At 40.0% G+C, this 25,759-nt stretch overlaps 1 pseudogene; it reads right to left on the reverse strand.

The window, feature by feature from the left end:
* The window catches only part of LOC750199 (uncharacterized), a 45,529-nt pseudogene extending 23,305 nt beyond the window's left edge, over positions 1-22,224 (reverse strand).
* Positions 22,225-25,759: the final 3,535 nt, after the last annotated feature.

Genomic DNA, 25,759 nt, shown 5'->3' on the forward strand with positions numbered 1-25,759 from the left:
TAGGACATATTTTAATAATACAAAAAATGTTCTAATATAGAAAATGCCATAATATCACTATCTTGGTTAATCCCCATAGTAGCCTCACCACCAACAGGGAACATTCTTTGCATATCATAAAAGACTACTGGAGATTTGTCCATTTTCTACCTCTGTGGCCACATACCTTACTTACTATATCTGTCTCAAATCCTACACTCCAACCTAACCAGATCACCAACAGTCCCTGGAAGTCACAATTTTGTCTTTATCTTTTCTTTTTTCTCTAACCAGAATACTTATACCCAACTTCTTCATCCAGTGGGTATACTCATCATTCAAGACCCAGCTAAATTCTTTCCTCCTCACATATGCCTCCTCTGATCTTCTGAAAGTTGTGGCTGCACCTTCTATGTAGAAGACAGGCAGTGAAAGAAAGATTTCAGAAAAGAGCTGCAAGCCATTTGAAGCCCGGAAATTGCACCAGTGATGGTTCTTAGTGAATGCTTTAGGCTTTAACCAGCCAGATCTACAACTTCTCCTTTGCAACGGAGCCAGAAAGCAGAATGGAAGAATGGACAAAAAGGTAGATGCCCCTCCCTGCAGTGTATTACCAAATTAGAATTCAGGCAGAAGTTCCCTCTCCAACATACAGTACCTAAAAAAATTTTGTATTGTACATGTGCATATAATGGATCGCAGAAGTCTGTGTTGTTCAAGTATAATTGAACAAGTCTGTAGGCCCCTAACTCAAACATTAGGTTTATGACAGTAAGAACAATAACCTCTCCATAGCACAGGGCCTGCTATACCATAAGCACTCAATTAATATTTTTTCTTAATAAAAGTGAATGAAGGACCAAATAAAAAATAGTCTTTACATCGAATAAAAGAATACCAAGTGCTAGTGAGAATGTGGAACAAAGGGAACTCTGATCATTAGTGAGTGTCAATTGGCACAATCACATTGGAAAACTATTTGGTAGCTCTTCCTATCACTAAATGTAAAACCATGTCCCAGTAATTCTACGTCTGAGTATATACCCTAAATAAATGAGTACATATGTCCACCAGAAGACTTTAACAAGAATGTTCATAGAAGCTTCATTCAAAATAGACAAAAATTAGAAACAACCCAATTGTTCATCAACAATAAAGTGGATAAACAATGGTATATTATGGGTAGCAGAATACTACTCAGCAAGAAAAAGGATAAGTGATTGCTAAATAGAACAACATAGATAAATTTTAGAAGTACAATAAAGAGCAAAAAAGACCAGACCTAAAGAAAGACATAAGGTATGATGATTCCATTTGTGAATTATGACCGTGAATATCAATACGAAGTTAAAAAACAGACTGAGAATAGGCAAGGCTGTGGTGTTGTAAATGTTCTGTATCTTGATCTAGGTGCCATTACGTGGGTGTGTGCATGTATATATGTGTGTTGCGTGTGTGTGTATGTGTACATATATATACACATATACACATACAACACGCATATACACACACATACAAATATACATATATAAAAGTTCATAAAGTTGTACATTTAAAGTTTCGTATACTTAATACATATGTTATACATATATACAAATTTTTAACAACTTGAAGGGATTTCAGATTCATTTCATTTTCTGGTTGAACTTGAGAGAACACAGTGAGAAACTGCATCAGAGTCAAAAGTTCAGAGTTAGAAGCAACAATTTCCTTATTTTACAAATGAGAACACAGAGCCCAAAGACATTAACTTATTTAACCAGTGACCACTTTTCTTGTTAGTCACAGAGCTAAGCCAATGTTTTCATTACCCCATGCCTTCCATGTACACACACACACACACACACACACACACACTCCCAAAACAAACTGTGGGCATGAATGTGGAATGGAGAGATGGCAGGCAAGCCTGTAGAAACAAAAGGGGTTTTCTCTAAATCCCATCCTCCTCATTGCCCCTTCCCCATTTCTCCTTCCTTTTCCTTTCCTTAATTCCAGGCATTGTTGACTTCTCTCATCTTCCCTGGTGTTTATTCTGCCTTTCTCTACAATTACCCATCCCAGCCAAACACAACTCTATCTTAGTGGATCTCAGGGTGGTCCTCAGATGATAGAAATGGAAAAGTAGATAAGCACAAATCATGTTTCTTTAAGATATAATTAATACAGTTGTACACTTATTTACATCACATCTCATTTCCAAAAAGTCAGCTTGGAAAAATCCATATATCACAAGATGGTAAATACTGAGGAAATTGCTGTAGGAAATATCAGAATTGGAGGAATAAGATGACTTGAGTAAAGTGCTTAGCGTAGGGAGATTTTTTTCATGCTTCTACAACTCTAATATCAAAGTCAGGAACTGCTGCTGTACCTACCTCCCCAGTGGAATTTCCTTGGGTTCAAGCAATTCTCTGCCTCAGCCTCCCAAGTAGCTGGGATTACAGGCTCCCCCCACCACACCCGGCTAATTGTTATATTTTTAGTAGAGATGGGGTTTCACCATCTTGGCCAGGCTGATCTTGAAGTCCTGACCTCGTGATCCACCCGCCTCGGCCTCCCAAAGTGCTGGGATTACAGGCATGAGCCACCACACCCACCCAAGACCTCCTTATTTTACAATGAATTAGAGGAAATAAAGGCCTTCTTATTTTAGTTGGCCCTGAATATAAACCTAAGAAATATGAAATTATGCCTGCCATCTAAATTACCTAGCTGCTTCCAAGGTGCTGTTGAGTTGTAAACAAATTAAAGAGAAAGCATAATTTGATCAGAGACATGTTACAAAGGACTCCTCCCTCCACACTAGCTCAGAAGCCTCAGGACACGAGCACTAGATTCAACCATGCCAATCAAATTGCCATATGGTGGGCCTCTACTATGTTTACAAAATGATGCACGGAATAAAACATATATTAAAATTGGGTTGTGGGAAATACACCACCATTCCAAATGTCGACAACACAGAAGCCAGGAAATACACATTTCAAGTATTCTCTTTTTATTGCTCATTCATCCAAGTTTCACATGTAAAACCAACATCCTAGAAACCAACCAAAGAGTTTAAAATGCTACTTGCTACTAATGCAAGAATGGGGTCATTAATTCCTGTCTATTATCTCTTACTGTTGTCTGAGGAACCTCAAATAATACACCTTAACTTAGTTAAATGAAAATTAAGGTCTGAGTTTTTGTTTTTCATTATGAAAAACAGAATGGAAAACAAAAGATATTTGAAGACTATAAAAATCCTTGAATGTTACAAATATTTAAAAATTCTAAGTAGTCGTTAAAAGAATTCATGGCCCAGTAGAGGAGAGTGGGTTCAGGGTGTGGACAAAATGAATCCTTAGAGTTCTTTCCAGCCGGTAGCTACTTCCACACAATTATAATTCCTAATCAGTCCATGACCCAATCTTTAGATTTGCACATCTGATCTCCTAATTTAAAATTACATTTGTAAATGTTTATATTTTTATTATCTTAGTGGTTAAAACCTGGGACTCCACAGACAGTTGGACTTGGGTTTCAATTCCAGCTCAAAAATGTGTTAATGATGTAATCTTGGGCAAGTTAATTAACTTCTCTTAGCCTCAATTTTCCTGTCTGTAAAAGGAATATAATATACAAATAATATTCTCAATAAATTATTATATTTGCAAATAATTTATATGAATAAATTATAACTAAATATTAAATAATATAAAAATCTCTCTATAGGGATTGTTGTGAGGATGGCATGGTAGTAGGAAGCGCAGTCATTGTTAACATCAACACCATTATCTCCATGATCATATTCACTCCTACCGTCATAATGAATTTTTGCAAAAAACATAGAGGAAATCATCTTCATTTTCTTAAAAGAAAAATAGCCCACCCCAAGGAAACAGATGAGGGCCATTCATATATATATATAATTAGTAAAGTAGTAAAGGCCAGTTTTGCCAGACTTAACCTTCCAGAGATACATTATGCGAGCTGTGCTAAAAGGGAATATAAGGGAACTATATCACAAAGCCTAAGAATTTGTGGTAACTAGTAACAAAAACTGGGACAAAAGGAAACACATGCCAGCAAAGCAGGCTCAGGATTCTCTGAGGAAAGTTAGCAAAACCTGGACCGTGCAAGAAAGAAACCAGACTAAACCAGTGTAAAGGCCACTTGCTTGGGCTCAGTGTCTGAAAGTCATCACTCCCTCCTTAGGGTGGAGACTTCAAGGTTATATCAGAATTTACTACATAACTTTTGTTGTGAGTTGTTACAGTGCTTTAAAGCTCATACAGTATGTAGTCAGTGTAACATAGTACTAAATTTAGGGTGCGGATTTGGTCACTCTTAGCTAATCTTTTTTATTGTCCCAAGAACATCCCAGGATTAAAAAAAAAATCTGAGAATGACTATAGATAGAAAATTGGAACCTGATGAACTGACGGTTTTATTTATAGTCCTAGAGTGGCCAAAATCAGATGAATACCTGATTTGTGCGTTCAGACACCGCATGTTATAACATGAACTGCTTTCTTCAACTCTGAAACAAAGTGAATCCTATTCATGGCAATCAGTTTAAAGTAATTCTTTAAGACACTTAATATTTATTTATTTATTTATTACTATAAGTTCTAGAGTACATGTGCACGACGTGCAGGTTTGTTACATATGTATACATGTGCCATGTTGGTGTGCTGCACCCATTAACTCATCATTTACATTAGGTATATCTCCTAATGCTATCCCTCCCCCTCCCCCCACCCCACGACAGGCCCCAGGGTGTGATGTTCCCCATCCTGAAGACACTTAATATTTAAAGCAGCATAATGTATTGCTTTCTAGAAAGCCCCAAATTCATGAAATCTAGCAAGCAGAAGTCTTGTCTATTTAACCAGCAATGAGGCATACAAAGACGTTTTCCAAAAATAACAAAAACCAGAAATTACTTCTTCCTGGAGCTGCAGGGAATCATATTTACCAGCTTCACTGAATAATCAACTAAAAGTGGAATTCCTGAAGAAACACTGGCCATAACCAACAAGATACAGAAATCAACATCACGTGAAGCTATTGAGGCCCGTAGAGCAGTCACTACCCTGCAGAGATCAAAGGAAAGAAAACACTTCATTCTAGGAGCCTGAGAGCCACGCACGTCCAAGCGCTCTTATCCACACTCTCCTCATAGCTCTGCTGCAGATACCACTGAGTAAACCAGTCCCTGGCTAATTGTTCCCTTAACAGCAGAGAGTGAAGGATGATGACAGCAACAATAACATTAGCTGACACTCGTGAATGCTCATTATGTGCCAAGTACTTTTATAAGTGCTTTATTCTACACTAAAACATTTAATTTTCCCACAACACTATGAAGTAGGTGCTATTACGATATGCGTTTCACAGATAAGGTTGCTGAGGCATAGAAGAGTTAAATAACACAACCAAAGCCACACAGCTAATAAGAGACAAAGCGAGGACTTAAAATTGAGCTTTGACTCTACAGCCTCCATTCTCAACCATCAATTTACTGCCTCTTGGAAAACGGAGGTGTTCTGGTTGATGTCCATTTTCCCCGGTGCTCAGAAGCTTCTCAAGTGTCTAAGCTAACCTAGCATGAATAAAAGGGGAGGGGTAGGAAAAGGGACAAAAAAAGCTTTGAGGAGAGAGAAATAGGATTGATTTAATAAGCAATCCTGTAGTTTAATTTCTATGCCTACTAAGTATAGCCGTTCTTCCCTTCAAACTTTTTTTTATGAGAGAACAGAACAAATTTTAATGGAAGTCAGGCAGAGAAAGGACAAGAGAGCAAGTAAATTGTTATCTGTAGATCATTGCACAAATGTAAGATATTCTTAGCAGTATTTGAAGCTGTAAGAAATTTAGAGAATGCAGTGCAATTCTGCACAGACTAACTCACTGTTAGTCTGCTGAGTGTTTGGCCAGCGTGTTAACTCTTTGTGGCTTCTTGCAGTCTTTTACTGAAAAGTTATTTACTTTCCTGTATTCCTATTACCAAGGTTCTATTCAGGGAATGAAGAAAAAGAACAGAGATTCAGGAAGCAGAGGGGGTGAGTGAAAGAATGAGAACTAAGGTACTTACTCATTTGGCAAATATTTATTGAGCATTTCCTATATGTTATAAGTGCTAAGCATATAAGGAAAACTGAAATAGACCTCCTACCCTTAAAGAACTTACAGTCTTCTTCAGGGGTCAACACATTTTTTTTTCTATAAAGGGCTAGATAGTATATATATATATACTGGGCAGGCCATAAGGTCTCTGTTACAACTACTCAACTTGCTATTGTGTCAGGAAAGCAGCCAAAGACAATATGTAAATGATGAGCGTGGCTGCATTCCAATAAAACTTTATTTTAAAATCAGGCAGTGGGCTGGATTTGGCCCAAGGGCCATAGTTTGCAAACCCTTGTTCTGGTAGACATCTCCAGAAAGGCTTACAGGAAAAACAATTTCTGTGTGGTTTTCTGTTCTGATCTGTTGAATTTAGCCTTGAACAACTTTTGTCCCAGTATCAAATCTTTGAATCTTATTTAGTTCCTCGAGGGTTTTGTAGCTGTTACTCCAGTCTTTTAGCACTGACTGTTGCTGGGGAAAATCTGTATCCAGCTGATTTTTTCCCCTAATAGGTGACTCCCCAGGTGATTCTTTCATTATCTTTGAGGTCCAGGAAACTTGTTAGGATATGTTGTAGTGATCCCAATATGAAAGGCTTTTTCTTTCCACAGGAGATTTTAGCCCATTTATGAGTACGGATATGACAAGTACTTTTATCATCCTATTTTATATTATGCTTTCTTTTTCTAGCTTCAAAACTTACTTTAACGTGTCATCTTTTGCTTTATGTTTTGTGTTTCTTCTCATCTTTAGTACCATATGTATTTTTGTGCTAGCAGTTATCTTTATAACTGCGACTTATACACTACCTATTAATTCCTTACTATAAATGATGAATTTAATACATTTTCTTTTTCTCCTTCCTTCCTCCTTCACCTCTACTATCCACTTTTAGTCAATTATTTTATTTTATTTAATAGACACCTTTGTAATGGTTATGTAATATTTTAATAGTTACTATTTAATATGCTCTTTCATGTTTTTTGCTAAGGTCATGTTTGGTTTCTTCTTGTATTCTTACTACCTGCTGTGGACTGAACATTTGTGTCCCTCCAAAATTCATATGCTGAAGCCTAAATACTCTATGTGACAGTATTTGGGAGTGGGAACTTTAGGAGGTAATTAGGTCATCAGGGTGAAGCCCTCATGAATGGGATTAGTGTCTTTTAGAAGAGACAGGAGACAGATAATGTTTCTTCTCCTCTCTATTATGTGAGGAAACACAGAGAAAATGGTCATTTCCAAATCAAGATGAGTGCCTTCACCAGATGTCAGATCGGCTGATGCCTTGATCTTAGACTTCCCGGCCTCCAGAAGTATGAGAAGTAAATTTCTGTTGTTTAGTCATTCCGTCTATGGTATTCTGTTTTAGCAGCCCAAACTGACTAAGGCACTATCTTTATTTTGAGCTCTTACATTTCTGCTTTTTGTTCTAGCTCCACAAAGGTGATGGGATTATTAGGTTTATTTAGTCATAATGGAAAAATGGTTGTGATTATTATCTTTTTGATAGTAATATTTTTTTTTCTAAACACGTATCTTTCTCGGCCACTGTTTACTATTGCTTCTCATCACTCTTTCTGGTTTCCTACACTGATCCTGTGCTCTACATGTTTCATTACTCACCATTGAAGTTGATGGGTATTTTTTGCAACAATTATTGTGTAGATTTCTTGTTACAGGTGTACTTGAATATTGTTTGCTGTGTGTGTGTGTGTGTATTTATGTGTGTTTACCCTTTCCTTCTCCCCAGCTAATGGAGATAGACAACTATAGGGTTTTTTGCAATGTAAGGACTTGTGTCTCCTCCACTGCCATGTAAACACCTTGCTTCCTGCAGATGTGGCTTACCTGTGTAATTCATTTAACCTCATCTCCTTTGTTTCTTGAAAGGAATACAGGTCTGGGGAGTTCCAGCAACCACTGGGATTTAGATATTTTTCACCTGAGTGTGTGCTCTCGCTTTTCATGGGTGACTTGTTTCTGGCCATGGTGTTTCTCTCTGCTTCATGCGTACCCCTTTGCTTGGGTTCCACTGCTTTTTATAGCACTTCCGCCAGTTTTGCAGTTTGGTGTTTTGCTGTTTTTTAGTTTTTCTGAAAAAAATGAGTTTGTATCTGTATCTTTCATTCTTTTTTCCTTTAGGGGAATGTATCCTTTAGGAGAATTTTCCTAGGGAATGTTGGCTTTGCTGTATTCAAAGCAAAAATCTCAATGTAAGTATCTAACTCAGGAATGTGAATGTGTGTGAAATTGTTAAAGTGACTAAAGGTAACCTAGGCTGGCTGAAGCTGAAACATGAAAACCAGACAGAAAAAAAAATTCAGGTTAATTGTTTCCATATACCTGACTGCCTAAGTAAGCAACATCTTACTAAACAAAACATAGGAAGGCATCCAACCTATTGAGAGCAAAATGATCCTCACCAAACCTGTTCCTGTTCTTCAAAGAAAGACTGGAGGATGGGTGCGATCACAAGACCAAGATTGGGGAAAACAGGACCTTTCTATGGGGGTAAATAAAATCTTAAGAGTAGGATGTGATCTCTCTATTCATAGGTACAATGTCGGAATGAGTTTGCAGAATATATTGGGGTTAAAATAAGTGTTTGTTGTCACCTATTTTATTCCTTCTAATTTAGTATATTTACACATATACTCACACATATACCTGATTTTGCCTACATGCATAACTTTGATTTTTTTTTTTAACTACAGTGTCATTTTCTCCTTTATCTCAATAGTTTGCTTCACCCTATCTCCAAAGTGGCACTCTAGCTGGCCCTACCCTCTTTCCCAGGTAATTTATGCTAACAACTTTTTTTTTCTGTCTTTCATGCTTTCCTCCTTATTTATATAATTTATGCACACATGCATGTACATACACACAGATGCACACCACTTCTTTGTCATTATTTACTTTATAAAAAAGATTATATTACACATTCTTTTTTGCCTCTAGCATTTCTTGAAAACATTACCTTGTGCTAATTCCTCAAAATCATCTTGAATAGCTCTAATTTGTCTTTTTTAATGTCTACATAAGATTTCATGGTATAATTATATACCATAATTTATTCAGATATCTCACTATTGATGAACATCCATATATTCTCCATTTTTTGCCACAATGTAGCAAAAACACATTTTTGCATATGTTTTATGTATCAGTGCTTGTGTTTCTGCCGGATAGATTTCTACAATTGGTAATTGTTGGGTCCAAGGAAATATATATTTTGTAGTCTTAATGGAAACTACCAAATTGCTTTTTGAAAAGGCAGAAACACCTCATATTTTTACGAGCAATGCATGAAACTCCCCTTTTCTCCACAGGCCCTCAATGAATATTTAAATCAGTTAATTTTGATTTATATTATTTTTCTTATCAGTCTTTGGATAATTTTCTCCTTTTCCACAAAGTGGTGTCATGGAAGAAGACATGGGCAGACACAGATTCAAAAGGAAAAGTCATGGTGTCAGACAGTCTCCCATATGGAGCTTGGGGAACATTTACTCAGCAAATATTTTTTCAGACATTTACCATGCATGCAAGAACTGTACAATGCACTGGCCAAATTTTAAAATACATGCATATGCCCTTTAGAAGTATAGAGTCCACATGGGAATAAATTATATAATAAATTATAATGTGCTTGTTCTATTTAGGAAGGCCTGGAATCTGCTTCCTGTTCACATATGACTTTCGGAAACCTCAGATTCCTCTTCTATAAAATGGTTTTGATGTTCCTATCTATACTTTGGGATTATTCTGCAAATTATATGGGGTGATGCATGTAAACTACTTATCACAGTATATGGGATAGAGCATACATTCAATAAATAGTAGGTGGTATTATTAGTAGTAGCAGTAAAAGTTTATGTATGAGTGTAAGAAGAGTAGACAGGTAGGTTGGGGCCAGAATGGAGAAGACCTTGAAGGTCAGGTTGAGAAATTTCATCTTTAAACTATGGGCTCTCCAAAGTAGAGTGATATGATGAAAAAGATGTTCTAGGAAGATTCCCGGGTCAGTCATTACTCAGTAGATAAATTAGGGAATAGAAGAGGCTAGCCGCAAAAAGACTGGATAGGAAGTTTATCAGTTAGATACTTCTAGAAATGGGGTGATATTTGAAATATTTTTTAAATGGCACAGCACCAGCACTGAGCAATTAAAACACGTGACTGAGTCTTCAAAGTGGTTGCTGGCTGTAAACAACACATTGCTAGCCTAGCACATATAAGCCAAATAGCCCTCCTGTTTCTAAGTGAGAGAGCACCTTCCTGAAAATAGCTTAAATAATAGGGATTTGTTTATGCACACAAAAGTAAATCTGGAGGAAGATGGTTCTAGAGGTGGTTAATTGTGCAACTTAACAGGAACTGTCAGGGCCCACTCATATCTCTCAGAACTCACCCTTCTGATGTACCCTGTCCCAAAGGATTCTGATGGCCAGCACTGGTGACTCTCTGTCTGCAGGATCTCTCTAGCCACAGGCATGTTCTCATCCCATGTGTAGGGCAGGCAGGAAGTGCTAAGGGAGAACACACCCTGGGAGCAGTGCTCAAACAACTCCTCGTGAGAACTGGTAGATAAACACTCAGGTTTCCTCACCCCTTGGGTGGGACAACTCTGTTCTCAACAAGACTGGGGCTCAGTTGCCCACAGAAACCTATCATTAAACACATTCTATTGACCCCCCTTGTCTTTTCCCATCACTTCCCCACTTCCCTATTTCTGTTTCCTAAGATCACTCCCCAAATAAACTTCTTGAACTTAAATATTTTTCTCAGGGTTGGCTTCTCGGAAAGGCCAACCTAAGACAAAGTATGTAGATTTGCAGCTTGAAGTCTATCCAACAAGACAGAGGTTCCAGACATTCTTCTCATTCCATCAGAGAAGAAAATATTTCCCAGAAGGTCCATGACGTCCTCTCCCTTCATATTATTGGTGACAAGAGGGTCACATGTGCATGCCTAACCACAAACTAATCACAAAGAGAAATGGGTTCACCACAATGCACTTGGACTTGACACATTAACAGTAAGTACTTAAGCAAAATTGGAGTTTTGTTACAGAGGAAGAAAAAAGAATGGCTGCTGGGTAGGATTCAACAGTCTTAAATAGAAAAGCCTTCTCTAATAATTTGGGCATGAGGCAATGAGAACATCTGCCATGGGGTTGGCAGTGAAAATCTTCATGTAAATCCTGGACGAGATTCATCATTCACTGAATTTGGAAACTTTCATCTTTGCTCAAGAAAAATGAAAAAGTTTTAGCATTCAACTTGTGATTAACCTACCATGAATCTGATCTGCATATTTCTCACATAAAATGGGCTTAATACATCTTAATTGCCCACAATATGAATAACATTTTTCATAATGATTGGGTATTCACATTGCCCTTTCTCTTCATTTATCTGAGTGATCAGACATATGTCAGGAAAAGCCAGGAGTAGATTTGCCACACAGCAGCTCGTGACTACACTATCAAATCAGCCCTCTACACATCCACATTAAGACACATAACACAGGCATAGGACGGCTGCCTAAAAGTCATTTATTAATATCCAGACAGTCTGAATGGCTAAGACAGGTAATGATTGATAACTTAGGCCACAAAGGGTCTTTGGAGACGGAATTTAGAGCATATTCTTATTTTGTTTGAATGTCTAACGAAAAGACCAAAGTTGCCTTGTCAATCCTCTCATGACAGCCAGGAGCTACTTCAGGCAGGCCTTCTGACTCAGCCTGGGACCTTAGCTGCCATTTTGCTTGCTTAACTTTTCCTAAATCCCAGGCAACTGCACAGTTCACCAAGATTGTTTCCCATAAGTGAGACCCCTCTGAGGAGGTCATGAAGAAAGAATTCTCCCTGGGCCGGGCCTGTCAAACATTTCACTATTTCACTGCAGATGGGGGAAGGAAGAAGAGCGAGTGTTTGGGACACAGAACTGTCACCACAGTCATGTCAGCATGTACTTGAGCCCAGCTGCTAGTGCTGCCAGTGGCATGTGAGAGGCACGAGGTGATGGAATTTGCCTTTAGCCGGTGCTCTTTTATCTTTGTTGGCATGGAAATAAATTGGTTTCACTTTTTTATTTCCTTCTCTGAAAGTTCTTTAAATTCTAACAAGCTAACGGAGTCAATCTCTTTTGCCACCCCAATCCAAGTTCATTAACACCCACTCTACATTTTCTCATAACCTCATGCCCCTTTTTAAGCTATGCAATCGCCTAGGTTTACTTTGCTCTATAGGTGAACATACCCAAAGCTGTCTGGTAATTCCCAGTGGAGAGAAAGATTCCGTGAGTGATGTCAGCGAGTTCAGAGCCCTCCAGAGTTGGTCTGCTTGTTAATCTCGGCCTTGCTGCTCTCTGGGCCGACAACCAGGAAGACAGGCCTTCAGTAGAAAGCCTCCTTTGGCCATCACTACTAGTGGGAGCTGCAGAAGCGGTGGAGTGGCAGGAGAACTGGTAAACCCCATCCTTACAAACAAATGCTGAAGCTCCTTCACAGAGAAAAACAAACAAACAGCTGAAGCTTTCAGCTTTCATCTCACTCAAGGGTCAGGCATTATATAAGAAAAGACTTGAAGGACCTGGAAGCTTTCTCTCAGTGTTGTATTTTCCCCACATTTTCTCATGATATTAATAGGAAAGCTCAATATAGCAGGTGTCTGTGGCCCTGAGTGAAGGAAATGGAGGAAGGCAGAGCAGAAGGGCTGAGTCTTGTCCACTACCAGTTTCAGAAGCAACAGGAACCAAGGAATCTTGTGAGTGGTGGCAGCTATAAGGAGAGAGCAAGTTAAACTGAAACTCTGGGGGTGTTTGTGGGAAGAAAATTCAAATGCAGGAAGATGTTCTTGGACTCGGTAGGTCTATGGAAGTAAGACCAAAGCTGTAACTCTAGGAAGCATTGTGTGCCAAGGAGCTGCATTAGTTTTTAACTCCAGACCTGAGCAGTCTAATATGGTACCTATTCACCACATGTGGCTGTTGAGCACTTGCGATGTGGCTTATTAGAACTGTAATACATACCACATTTTAAAGACTTCATACCAAAAAAAGGATATTAGATGCTCATGAGTTATTTTTATATTACATGTTGAAATAATAATTTCAATATATTCGGTTAAATAAAATATGTTATTAAAATTAATCTCACCTGTTTCTTTCTACCAATTTTTAAGGTGGCTCACATTACCTATCTATGGACACCATGGGTCCAGACAAAGAGATGCAGAATTTCAAAACTCTGGGTTTTGATAGGTTTGCCGTACTGAAATTGTGTCCTCCTCCGGACCCCTGAGCTTCATGCTTCCTTGAGAAGCACTGAAATGGGCCTCAGCAGAGCAGTGAGGCAGGAGAATTTTGTGACAATAAGCCTAGAAAACAAACATGGCTTTCAATTAATGTGTTAACTCTTCCTCTTGCTTTCAAAAAGAGCCAACTTTGGGAGATGCTGAGGCACAGGAAATAGGAAGCTGGAAAGACGCGTCAGTTCCCTCCTCTGCCCCAAGTAGTTTTGCTCTGTTTTAGCTCCACTTTGTCATGAAAATTTGCATCTTCTGCCTGCTGACCCTGACACAGACCAGCAGCCTATTTAAATAATCATGCCACAGGATGGTGCCCAGTATCCTCCCTTCTGCATCGAGGCACCAAGCACAGAACCATTTTATTACTCACTGTCAGGAGGCAATTTAGACGTTCTGGAAACAAACTTTGTTCTATTTGCTCAAGTACTGAAGCTTTCCCTTGTCTTATTGACTTATTACTGGAATTTGCAGAACATTTTGTGAATTCTAGTTGAATAGTAGGTTTTGGTTTTTAAAAGCCTGTTTATTTTTATTTATTTTTAAGTTCTGTATTTTTCTTTTTTGAGAAAACCCATTCATCTAGTTAACAAAAATTAATGACTCATACAATGTACAGGGACATTATCAGATACCTTGTTCTCAATGAATTCCCAGACTAATTGAGTGAGACAAATTTGTTTTTAAGAAAGATTTACTGATACCATTACAGAAATCTGTACAGAATACAGAGGCAGGTAAAAGAAGGAGTGATCAATTTTCCTACAGACCGATCAGGAAGGACTCCAAGGGCTTTGAATTCAGATTCCCTAACCCCCACCACATGCGCACTCCTGCCCTAAGTCTGAGCTCCAAACTAGCATATCTAGATGCCCCCAGATGTCTCCACTTGGGTGCCCCAGGGACATCTCAAACTTGACACATACAAAATGTATCTCATTTTTTAAAAAATCACTCTTCGTATATCTCCAAGTGCCTTCAGTTCCACATCTCAGTAAATGGCACGATTACCTACTCAGTTCTAAACTATAAGCTGAAGATTACCCTTCATTCCCTCCTTTTCTTCCACCTCAATGCAGCCAACCCATCTGTGAACGCTATCAATCCTGAGCCATCATCTCATCGTCTCTCACTTGGGCTGATGCAATTGACCCCTGCATGGAATCCTTTATTCTCATATCTAAGTAGCAGCATACATGAACTTTTACAAACATAAGGTGATCATGTCACTTTCCTGCTGTGCCTTCCTCATTGGGCGTGAAATAAAATTCCACTTCTCTTGGAATCTGAAAAGCTTTTTTACACAGGGCACAGAAAGTACTAACCAAGAAGGAGAAAACAATAAATTGAATTATTTTGTAGTTAATAACTTCCGTTCAACAAAGAGATGTGAAAAAGCAACCCATAGAGTGAGAGAAGGTATTTGCAAAACATATATCTGATAGAGGAGTCATATCTAGAATATAAAAGAATTCAAGCAAATCACTAAGAAAAACAGAGACTACTCAATTGAAAATGAGCTAAATACTTGAACAAATCTTGACCAAGAGAATATCCAAATGACCAACATACATACAAAAAGTCACTAAGCCTCATTAGTTGTCAGGAACTAATTAAAGCCACACTGTAATAGTGCTACCCCCTTCAGGAGGTTAGGATGAAAAAGGCAGACGGACTAATACCAAGTGTGGAGCAATTAGAATGCTCGCACACTGCTAACGAGAGTGTAAATTGGAACAAACTGGCTGGAAAACTATTTGGCAGTATCTATTAAAGCTGAACATATACATATCCTATGTCCCAGCCATCTTAGCCTTAGGTATATACATTCCCTTGCCCCAAAACACGTATATATACATACACCATAAGACAGGTACAATATTATTCTTAACAGCGCCGTTCATAAATATGCCCAAGTTGGAAATTAACCAAATGCCCATCAATGTAGATGAATAAATAAATTTTGGTATAGTCACACAATGACATATCCAACAGCAGTAAAAATAAGTTGAATCACAGAAAAAAAATGATTGAATCAATATCATACTGTTTAGCGGAAGACAGAAGAATGCCTACTGTATGATTTGTTAACTTACATTCAAAAACAGGCAAAACTAACCAATGCTGAGGCCGGGAGCTGGAGAGTGAGACTCCGTTTCTACAAAAAATTAAAAAATTTTAAATTTTTTAATTAAAAGCATGGTGGTGGGGCACACCTGTAGTCCCATCTACTCAGGAGGCTGAGGCGGAAGGATTACTTGAGCCCAGGAGGTCTAGGCTACAGTGGGCCATGATCATGCCACTGTTCTCCAGCTCAATAGCAACTCTTTGGCAAACAAAGTCATCTCTGACCAGTATTGATCATCTACTCTGTGTCAAGTCCCTAGCACATAGAGATGAATACAACACAGCCTCTCAGCCTGGAAGAGTTTATATTTTGGGCAGGACACAGATAACACATCATTTTATCATAACACAATAAGTGATAAGTTTATAAAATGCACTGTACTATGGTGAGAGGTGATAATACCATTGTCCAGGAGAGACCATTTTCAAGGTTACAAGACCATGCTTGAGAAGACGGAGAGCCCACCAATGAAGCAGCAATGCAGGCGGGAAACCATTATCTGGCATTGAATGGGTACATCTATGACAAGTGTAGTGCCATGATATAAGATATCCAGCCCCTTCAGTCCTGAACAGTTGCTAAATGGCATTTCAGGCAATTGCTACAATAGAAAGTGATTGTCTCCTGACACTGGGAATCCACTTTCCTTCAGTTTGAAGGCAAAAGAAGAGATGGTTTATAGGGCCAACTTGTACAATTTCAAATGGAAAAAACCTATGGCTTCTGTCTGGCGTAATTCTCTTCCTTTCTCAACATATATATTTGAGGTACACTATATTTACCATACATTTCAGCTTTTTTAAGTGTACAATTTAATGATATTTGGTAATGATTTTAATGATTTTACAGTTATGCAACCATCACCTGAATTCAGTATCGGAACATTTTCATCATGCCAATAAAGATTTCTTCTATCCATTTGCAGTCATGCCTTGTTCTCATCCCCAGCCATAGGCAATCATTAATCTACTTTCTCTCTATAAATTGCCCTTTTTTGATATTTCATATAAATAGAATCATACAATATGTGGTCTTTTGTATCTGGCTTCTTCCACTTAGCATGTCTCTGAGGGTCATCCATATTGTAGCATTTATCAATCCATTTTGTTTTTTAAGAAAATTATTTTTCCTTGCCAGCTCCATTTCTGCCCAATAAAAATAACAGTAACAAACAATTACTCATAATTCATAGCTTTAGCTTCTCAAGCAGTCAGGCTTAGGGAGGCTGGTGCCTACAAGAAATGGAGATAATATTGATTATAGTAAGAACAGGGTTTATTTTCCATCTCTCATATCCACTTTACTACACTGGCCAGCAAAGAAACCCCTAAGTCCTTGGCTATCACAGACAGCATCACAGATCATCATTATTCCTTAGAAAAAACAGTGTCTCCTACATATTTCCCTGACCATGCCATGGACAAGTGTTTCTTAGACTACTTTGATCTTGATTCTATCTCTCTCTCTCTCTCTCTCTCTCTCTCTCTCTTTGTTGTGTGTGTATGTCCTATTGAATCTCCAACTTGTTTATTAAGAACTCTTGAACTTTTACAGCAGTACAGAATCAGAACATTGCAGGCCAAGACCAGAGAAATTATCTAACTCTATCAAAGACAAAGACTATAAAATTCTTCCACTCATGTCACAGCATCTAAATAGATACCAATAGAAAAGCTGCCATTAATCTCAATATGTTGTTGTTGTTGTTTTGGGAAGACTTTAAGCATTTCAGTTGAGCCATTCAGGAAAGAGAACAATGTTTTTATGCAGTTCCTTATTATTTCCATCAGTGAAACTGTATCACCAAATCAGTTCACAATTTAAGGGAATTTCAATGCATCTCCTTTTGTAAAATCGCGGAAAAAAACAACTTAAGCACTACCTAGAATAGAACTTTGAGTACATAATTAGCCATGAGAATTGTCCAACCTAACTGGGAATCATGAACAATGATTAGACCATCTGTGCTCCCAAGCTAGGACCTGTATTCAATACTACCATCTCTAGCCTCATACCCAACATACACATTCGGATTTGCATGGCTATTTCAGATTCCATGTTAAGAACACTATCCATCTTGCAGTAGCACATTGAGACCACCTATGACAGCTGAGAAACAATGCCATACTCAACATCTCTACACAAAGTGACTGTGATGGTGTGAAGCCTAATTTTGTAAGCCATGCCAAGGCGAGGTGATCTGCCAGTGCTTTGATATCAAGTTTGAATCCGAAACAATCTGGAGAAAGAGAAAGCACGGTTTAGATTAAACAAAATCAAATTGAACAAAGAGAAGGGGAAGATAGAACCTTGTAACTATAATAAATCTTGCCAATTCAAGCTGAGAAATAGTGGTTGGGAGAAAAGAATGTGAACATAAAACCTCCAAATCTATCAGAATCAACCATGCTCATCTGATAGAAAACAGGGTTGCAAGCAACACAAAGAAGATTCAACCTAAGGGTCACTTATCTGTCTACTCCCATAGTGTGAGGCTTTTAGGAAAAGCAAGGGCCACAAGAATTGGCCTACATATTTTTCAATGTGCATGTGTCATGGGAAGGATTGAGTTAATCATATTCCTCGGTCCATGGGACATTATCAATTTACACAAGGCCCTGCCCTACTTTTATTTCCTCATTTACTTATTCTTTTTTAAAAAATGAATTGTGGTTAAAAACATACAAACCATAAAATTACCATCTTAACCATTTACAAATACAGTTCAGTAGTGTTAAATATAGTCACATAATTGTGCAATCAATCCCCAGAACTTTTTATCTTGAAAACTTGCAATTCCCATCAATCCACCCTGACCCCTCAACCCCTGGCAGCCACCCTTCTACTTTTTCTGTCTATGAATTTGACTACTCTGGGTACATCATATAGTTGAAATTATATGGTATTTGTCTTTTTGTGACTCTCTTATTTCACTTGGCATAATGTCTTCAAGTTTTATCCGTGTGGTAGTATGTGTTAGAATTTCCTTCTTTTTAAAAATAATTTCAACATTTATTTTAGATTTGGGGGATACATGTAGAAGTTTGTCACATGGGTATACTGGATGATGCTGAGGTTTGGGATGGGAATGATCCCATCACCCATGTAATGAGCATAATACCTAACAATTAGTTCTTCAAGTCTTGTCCTCTCCCTCCCCATTCTATTTCTCCCCAGTGTCTGTTGTTGCCATCTTTATGTCTATGAGTATCCAATATTTAATTCCTACTTATAAATGAGAATATGTAGCATTTTGTTTTCTGTTTCTGCGTTAATTCACTTAGGACAATGGCCTCTAGCTGCATCCATGTTGCTGCAAGGGACATGATTTTGTTCTTTTTTATGGCTGCACAGTAGTCCATGGTGTATATGTACCACGTTTTACCACCGTTGATAGGCACCTAGGCTGAGTCCACGTCTGCTACTGTGAATAGTGCTGCAATGAACAAATGAATACATGTCTTTTTTTAGAAAGATTTATTTTCTTTTGCATATATACCCAGTAATTGGATTGTTGGGTTGAGTGGCACTTCCATTTTAAGTTCTTTGAGGAATCGCCAAAGCAATCGCCACTGGTTTCCACAGTGGCTGAAATAATGTATATTCCCACCAACAGTGTATAAGCATTCCCTTTCTTCCACAGTCTAATAGCATCTACTGTTTTCTTGACTTTTTAATAAAGCCATTCTGACTGGTATAAGATGGTATCTCCTGATAGTTTCGATTTGCATTTCTCCAATGGTTAGTGATGTTGACCATTTTTCCATATGTTTGTTGATTGCTTGTATGTCTTATTTTGAGAAGTGCCTTTTGCTCACTTGTTAACGGGGTTAGTTGTTTTTTGCTTGTGGAGTTGTTTACGTTCCTTATAGATTCTGGTTATTACACCTTTGTCAGATGCATAATTTGTGAATATTTTCTCCCATTCTGTAGGTTGTCTGTTTACTCTGTGAATAGTTTCTTCTGCTGTGCAGAAGCTCTTTAATTAGGTCCCACTTGTCAATATTTGTTTTTGTTGCAATTGCTTTTGAGGACTTAGTCATAATTTTTTTCCTAAGGCTGATGTCCAGAACGGTATTTCCTAGGTTTTATTCTATAATTCTTATAGTTTGAAGTCTTACATTTGAATCTTTAATCCATCTTGAGTTAATTTTTATATATGGTGAAATGCAGGGGTCCAGTTTCATTCTTCTGCATATAGTTAGCCAACTATCCCAGCTCCACTTATTGAAAAGGGAATCCTTTCCTCTTTGCTTATTTTTGTTGACTTTGTCAAGGATGAGATGTCTGTAGGTGTGCAGCTTTATTTCTGGGTTCTGTATTCTGTTTTATTAGCCTATGTGCCTGTTTTGTGCCCGTATCATGCTGTTTTGATTACTGTAGCCTTATAGTATAGTTTGAAGTTGGGTAATGTGACACCTCCAGCTTTGTTCATTTGGCTTAGGATTGCTTTGGCTATTCAGGCTCTTTTTTGGTTCCACATGAAATTTACAATAGTTTTTTCTAAGTCTTTGAGAAATGACATTAGTGGCTTGATAGGAAGAGTGTTAAATCCATAAATTGCTTGGGGCAGTATGGCTATTTTTTTTTCTTCTTACAAACAGAGGTTTTATTGAGTTTGGTCCATGGTCATATTTCACATTATCTCGTGTAATAAGGCCCCGGGGTGGGGATCCCTGTGCAGTACTTGGCAGGGTGTGTGCCCGGGGGAGATGGAGCAGTACAGCTGGTCAGGCCCAGAATGGGAGAAGTAGGGCTGGGGGCTCCTTAAAACCTACTGAGGGGCTGGGCATGGTGGCTCACACCTACAATCCCAGCAGTTGGGGAGGCCGAGGCGGGTGGATTACCTGAGGCCAGGAGTTCGAGACCAGCCTGGCCAATATGGTGAAACCCAGTATCTACTAAAAATACAAAAATTAGCCAGGCGTGGTCGACCACCTCCAGTCCCAGCTACTTGGGAGGCTGAGGCAGAAGAATCCTTTGAGCCCAGGAGGTGGAGGTACAGTGAGCCAAGATAGCACCACTGCACTCCAGCCTGAGTAACAACAACAACAAAACCCTACTGAGGCCACAGTGTGGGGGTTAGCATGGAGAGGGGGTCAGGTTTAGCCCCAACAACTCAGAATTCCACTTCCTTGTATGGGCCTCACTTTCCCCCCACAGGGCCACGGTGCAGGTCTGAGGGTCTGAGGTCTGTTGGTCTGAGGGTCGTAGGGAAAGCCAGCCACTTGGGAACCTGAGATATTTAGCATCGTGGCCGGGCCCCCTTTCCCAGAGACTAATTTCCCAGCACCCTCACCACTGTACCTACCCCATTCCTTGGGGGAAAAAAAAACGTATTTTTCTTTTGTTAATACTTCCTGAAACTTTTGCGGGTACAGAAACCAGAAACTGATCGGCTGACAAAAGGGGCAAGAGGTGAGGCAACTGGAAATCTTCGGGAACAAGTTCCCTCCAAGCCCAGGTCTCTTCTCCCAGGCACAGCTCAGCCCACAGCCTGGATGTGCCAGCAGGGACCCTCACCCTGCACATATCAGAATACAGCTTTGACCCTTCCCCCTACAGCCCGGTGCTCAGTCCTGTGAAGGACCAAGGCAAGGGGGAAAAAGCCCCGCTGCCTGATCCCACGCCGCCACTCACAGACCCTCGGTTGATTGGCAGCACTGAACAGGTTAAGAAAAAAAAAAAAAGACGAAAATACAGAAAAACCCCAAAACCCAGACGGGGAGACAAGCTGGGGAGAGAGTGTGCTGGGAGCCCCAGTAGCCGGCCTCCTCCTGGTAGTAAGGGGGATGTTCAGGGGCCTTCCCTAAGCCGGGACAGTCCCCGGCGCCCGAGGGAGCCCCGTCAGCCACTGTGCCTTGCGGGCAGTGCTTGGGGTCGTATATCTGCCGGCCCAGGCCGAAGACCTGGCTGCTCTGGTTGGCGCCCTGAGTGTAGCCCGTCTGCAGGGACATGGAGGAGTTGTCACACTTGTTGGTTCCCAGTTTGGTGTCATAGATGTGCCGCCAGGTCCCGGGAACCATCATGCCCACCTGGCTGGCACACTTCTTTGTACCCATCTGGAGGCTGATGGTCAAGTGGTCCATAGTGGGGCAGGATGTGGTTCTTGGGGTCATAGAGATGCCTCCTCGTGCGGACGTGGTCATGCCCGACTGGTTGGCACATTTGTTGGCGCCCATCTGCAGCCCGATGATGCACTGGCCAGCCTTCATGGGGGCATCGTCAAAGTTCCACTCCTGCTTCTCCCAGTACTTGATGCCGATGTCCACCCCATTCTGCAGTCCCTTAGTCTTGGCCTTCCCCGCCAGGGTGAGAAGAGACACCTGCACCTGCATCATGTTCCCACTCTCAAACAGGTTGTTGGCCTCGAACAGGTCCACGGGGTTCATGCCGTAGCTGACCATGGCCTTGATGAAGTTGGAGAGGTTTTCTAGCTGGTGCCAGTTCTCATGGAGCAGTTGATCTTGGGGACTGAGCCCGGCTGCAGCTTGTTCATGAGTGTGCATAAGATAATCCCGTCCTTCAGGCGCTTCTGGAAGTTGGGGCCGATGGAGAAGCTGATGAGTCCCTCGATCCAGCTGTGGAGCTCTGCCTCCTTCTGGGGGTCATATTTGGACAGGAGCAGGTTCTTGACCTCGGCTGACAGCCCATAGGAGAGCAAGACCCACTGCTGGTACAAGAATCAGAGCTGAAGTCCAGGTGACCCCTGGTTTCAGCAGAGAGAACAAGGCAAAAAATTGCTGTCAAGTGTTTTGACAAATTTCACACAAATCTCATATCCATTCATTTGCCAACTTTTATGGCTCTCTGAAATCTTTATATGGTATCGACACACCCTGATTCTCTTTTTCTGAGAGCTGCCAGGAAATCAGTGTGCTTTTGAAGCCCTGCCTCTACTGACCTGACCCAACTTTCCAGCCATTATTAACTGGACAGTTGGACCTGTCAATCCCTATCCCAGGATCCTGGAATTGGGATGCATAGTTGCTAGTGACTCTTCTGAACTGAGGACTTGGAAACTCAGGAGATGTGGGACAACTCTGTAGCTATATGCATGGGAAAGTGAAGAAAGCAAGTCTGGAGAGATGGGTGAGGCAGATGCAAAGAAAAATGGAAATGAGAGAAAATGAGAGTGAGAACAGAAATATTTAAATTTATAAATTAAAATTTTAAAATAGGGACTAAAAGAAGATATTGGAAAGTGAGGTGTTACCTCTTTAGACACTTGTATTAATAAATAACAGCACACATATCAAACTAGCATTAGCAAAAGGCAAGCAGGTAGCATTTATTATGACTCTCTATGACTCTCTTTCTTGCTTGCTGTTGCTCTCATTTTCTCCCACATATTAGTTGCAATCCTCACAGTGACCCTATGAGGAGTTTTTATCATCCCAATTTTTAATTGAGGGGCCTGAGAGGTAAATGATCAAGTAATTTGCCTAGAATTTGAAAGTAATGGGCATAGAGCTCAGATCCAAATATATCTCATGTCCAACATTTGTTTGTCATCACAAGACAATGTTTTATCCTTACATATATGTGTGTGTGCATATTCATGCTTTTCATTCACTGGCCCACTGCTGTCATTATCCGTTTTGGAATATGACAGCTCAAAAGGTGGTAACTACTTTCTATTTGCTTTATGTTGTGTCTCACATCTCAGTTTAGATGTATTCCTATAAAAGAATGGTAAATCTAGTAGGTATATAATTCCCAAGAGCATATAATGCCTAATTTGAACACTAAAGAAAATCCTTTAGACACAAATCCAACACATGAGGAGGTTTAAATAAAATGGGAAAATGTGGAAGGACAGAATTCTCAATTAAACTATTCAGATAGAAGAGGCTTTTAGAGTCTATGTGCCTACAGCCTCTTCTGAAAAAAAAAGTACAGAACAAGAGAAGAATCCCACCCTCCAGGAATAAAGGCCCAGTGGCTGTGGCTATTGCAAACAGTCACTTGATTCCTGATTGTAGGGACTTCTCCCAGATTGGCTGTGGGAGTTATTGCAGCAGTGTAGGAAAGGGACAGGTTCTGAATCCAGAAAGCCCTGTGATGGACCCCTGCTTTTGCTGAGCATTTGCTATTTGGCCTTGGAAAATTTACCTCCCAGTGCTTCCATTTCCCATCTGCAAAATAATCTTTCCCTTGGAGTGCTGTTGCAAGTACTAGAAAGGATGAGAAATCCTTATGGATGGCACAAGGGAGGCATTCGATAGATACCATCATTGTTATCACCATTATTGTGCAAGGGGGAGAGAGAATATTAGGGACTTTACTGTACCCAAGTAATAATATTCTGGGGCTATGCACACATGGCTGGGGCTTCTGGGTTCTTACAAGTTGGCTGAAGCCTACAAATGGCCAATAAATCTCTGTCTCCACTCAAAGAGAAAGAAAGGATCTCCCAATCCCATGACTCTGGAAATCCTTCAGATAAAAGTTCCCTTCTTACTGACGAAGGGAACTTTGTTGGCTCACATAACTGGACAGACCACAAAAGTGCTGATTTCAGGACCAGCTGTATTTGAAGCTTAACCTCAAACTTCAGGGGTCTCTCTCCTTCCCTTAATTCTGCTTCCCACCTTCCAGGTTGGCTCTACAGTGTGGCAAAACTTTAAAGATAAAAAGGGCTGCCAGTAGCTATATCTTCACACACTCTGCTTTCAGCAACTCCATGAAAATATTCCTTTCTAGTTGCTCCTGGAAAAGCCAGAGAGTCACACTGCTTGGACCAATTTAGCTCATACGTGCATCATTGAACCAATTCCTGGGACCAAGGCAAGGAAATTATACTGGTGGGTTTAGACCTGGTTCCCACTCACAGTCCTGGGGCTAGTACTGAATTCAGCCCCACCTAAACCATATAAACTGAGAGTGAGGTAAAAGAAGTTCTCCAAGAAAAACAGAGGCGCTATTAGCAGCAACAGAAGAAAATGGATGTTGGCAGGCTAAAACAACAAATATGCAGCATAGGTTCTAAATAACATCAGTGGAAACTATAATCACCAATATTTACTAAATGTTTATTGTGCTCTGGGATAAGCACTTTTCATTAATTTCCTCACTTAATCCTCACAAAAATGATCAATGCATATATTATTATAATTATCCCCACTTAAGGGATAATGAAACTGAGACACAGAAAGGCCAAGTATTAATCATTTGTCTGAGGTCGTGTTGCTAGTGAACGGCAGGGTTGGGATGTGAACTTGAGCCATGGGACTTAAGAGTCCACATGTACTTTTGTGAGCTGAATAATTCTCCCACCTCCACACCCCACCCCTACCCCCACTAAGATATCCAGGTCCAAATCCCTGGAACCTGTAAATGTTAACTCGCAGGGACTTTGCAGGTGTGATTAAGTTAAGGATCTTAAGGTGGGGGTGCTATCCTGAATTAGCCCAATGGGCCCCAAATGTAATCACAAGTACATTTGTAAGAGGGAGCCAGAGGAAAATTTGTCAACATAGGAGAAAAGGCAGTGTGATGACAGAAGCAAAGACTAGAGTGACATACTTTGAAGATGAAGGAAGAGGCCAAGACTGGAGGAATTTAGATGGCTTGTAAAAGCTGAAAAAGGCAAGGAAGGAAACATTCTCATTTGGAGCCTCCATAAGGAAATTTCTCTTCTGTTGTCTCCTCCTCTACCCTCCCCTCCTCCTTTCTCTCCACTTCTCTCTTCTCCTCTTCCTCTCTTCTCCCCTCCAGATCTCCCAGCACTGCTTGCATATGGCTCCCCAAATGGCAACCCCATCTGTGTTAGGCGGAATTCTAAAGTGACACCCAAAACTCCCAGCTCCTGGTGCATGGGCCTTGCATAATCCCCAGGACTATGAATACCATGGATTTCCCTGCCATGATTCAGTTATATTGTATGGTAATTTCTCCTTAAGAAAAGGGGTTTAGGCAGATGGTTCACCTAATCTGGTGAACCTTAAAAGAGTCTGGGCTCTCCCTGAGAAAAAAGGTGAAAAGCATGAAAAGAATTCAACGGAGGAAGATTCTCCATTACTGTCTTCAGAGAGGAAGGACAAGGATTGCAAGTGGCCTCTAGGAACTAAGAACAGCACCAGTCAACAACCAGCAAGAAAATGAGAATGTCAGCCCTACAACTACAAACACACAAAATTGAATTCGGCTAACAACCTGAGAGAGCTTAAAAAAGAATTCTTCCCCAGAACCCTGATAAAGGCGCACAGATCAGC

Source organism: Pan troglodytes, chromosome 2 (genome assembly GCF_028858775.2).
Source record: "Pan troglodytes isolate AG18354 chromosome 2, NHGRI_mPanTro3-v2.0_pri, whole genome shotgun sequence".
Classification (NCBI taxonomy): Eukaryota; Metazoa; Chordata; class Mammalia; order Primates; family Hominidae; genus Pan; species Pan troglodytes.